Source organism: Atta cephalotes (assembly GCF_000143395.1).
Source record: "Atta cephalotes unplaced genomic scaffold scaffold00020, whole genome shotgun sequence".
Lineage (NCBI taxonomy): Eukaryota > Metazoa > Arthropoda > Insecta > Hymenoptera > Formicidae > Atta > Atta cephalotes.
The window spans coordinates 776724-779278 of NW_012130084.1; positions in this window are offsets into that span (position 1 = coordinate 776724).

The window sequence follows — 2555 nt, forward strand, 5'->3', positions numbered from 1 at the left end:
GTATTACTAGTATGCTACTTATACTACTATATACTTATAGTCGGTTAAGTAAGTTACGTTACTATATTACTAGTAAGAGATATACATANATATATATATATATATATATATATATATATATATATATATATATGTATATATAAAATATAATGTAACTGATGTTGAAAGTGACATAGTATAATATTAAAATATGACAAAATATGACTAAATCTGTATTTCAAATATATGTGTAAGATAATTATTGATTCTTATGATAAATATTATAATTAAAATACGCTATATTAAATACACAAATACAATCATCATCATTTAAGCATTTAATGTTATAAAAACTCCTTTTTAGGAAATAAAATTTGATTAGGAAATAAAATAATCTTAATAATAAACAATTTATTCACATTTTTAATAAATACTTTCTGAATATTAAATTAAATAGATTTAACATATTGATACTCAAGACATTATCGTGACTTCTGTGATGATTTTAGTATCGCTCTTCAATATATAGGTCTGTGCATGAAATAAAATTCTTTATATAAAAAAAATCTGGCTTTTAAATAAGTTAATTATAATTATATTATTAATTTTATTATTATCATTATTATTATTATTATTATATTATTAATTAATAAAAATCTCAAAAAGTATGTATATCTTAATATAAATATATTCCAGACATAAAATAATTTGTTTTCCTTTCTGAACTTTTTTTTAGAAAGATATATATGTCAAATACATATATTTTAGAAAGATACACATATCAAGTACATATATAAGATTACAAATCAAAGAAAAAAAGAAAATATGACAAATAAAATTACAAATAGAATAAAGAAAATAAAAAATGTATCTTTAATTAAGAATGTATCTTAAATACATCTATATATATTCTTGCTTTACACATGTTAAATAAATGTTACGTTTATTTAATTAAAATTAATATTTTATTTCTCAAACATATGCATTTTTTATTTGCAATATCTCAACATTTATAATTACAAATTTATAAGACACTTGGTGATGCCTAAATGTGTATTTATACATAAATTAGGCTTTTTGCATATAAGCTTCAAATTTTTGATCACATGTACAGATGTGTGTACAAATTTCTGTTCATAATCAAATCAAGTTAAATTAATAAATTATTCATATTACTTAAAATATATATGTTAAATAATAACGTAAAAAATGAGACAAAATTAAATGTGACTTCCTCGTTCAAAAACTGTCAAATAGATGTACATGTTTACAAACTCATCGTTTCGTTGCATTTTATCTAACAACCTATATAAAGTACATGTATCAGATGTTACATCCGTAAATTTATCTGCAGCCAGCATAAAAGTATTCAGGAGTCATAACAAAAATGGTTCATCATCTCTCCAAGAAACAAGCAACCAATATAAACTACTACTACTGCTAATCAAGTCGCACGTTTATTTACGAGAATCATTTACCATCGAACACACAATTAAATCGCCATTACGACCACTATGAGGATCACTACTGATTACAATTAATACGCGTTTTTCGTCAGACTCACGATATCTCGTGCTCGACGAGGCCAATTGACGTCTGTCTCATCCACGACTGACGAATGACGCGAGGGACGATCTATCGTTGGGGAGGGGAAAGTAGTGGTAAACAAGCAGAGACCGTCGTCGCGGTCGGCCCGCGTGGGGGCAAATTGGTAGAATATGAGGAATAGGACGATGGGATGAATCCGACAGGGCAAAGTGACGCATGCAGGCGTGCAAAAACGAGCGACAGCGCGAGGAGAGCGAACGATTAGACGAGAAGAGGTTAGGTCAGACAACTCGCGGTAGCGTGCAGTGGCGGCGACGGTGTCGCGACGCGACGTCCGGACACGCGCGTGCGATACGGCGCCGCGCGGCGTCGCGACGCGCCACGCCGACCGTGCTGGACGCGACGGCCGTCCGCGAATTACCTTCACTGAGTCGGGGAGTCAGCATCGGCTGCGCGTACGTCGATTTCTTCAGCTCGACTTTCGCACGTTCTAACCTCACCGCCGCGCTCGCTCGTTCCTGTCGCAGTCGCGAGGGTTCAGTCCGGCGCACGACGGTGCCTACGGTGTGCGACGTGCGTACGGACGGACGGACGGACCGTCGCAGATGATTTCGACACTCGTACCTAGTCTTCGACGTAGGGAGAGACCACGGCAGTGAATATCACGGCGGTTTACTGCTTGCTCCGGTGCGGCCAATATTTAGCAACAAACGTCATTTCGCGGAGAGCGCAGCGTAACCTGCTACACAAACACCGCATGTACGTCCATGAACTGTGAGAAAACTTCGCAGATGCTCCACATCATCGCATTGGACCGATTGGATGACGAAGTCGATTCGCGGTTCACCCGCAAGCCGCCCCCGCATCGAAATGTGAATAAATCGAGTTCCGGCGTCATTTCTAGTATCTGTGCTTCGTTATGGTCGAGTGAAAAATTTAAATGTTCAAAATTATACATTACGAGATTATATTTGGATATATTTTTATTGATATTGATAATATCGATATTGATTGCGTTTCATTGTTCA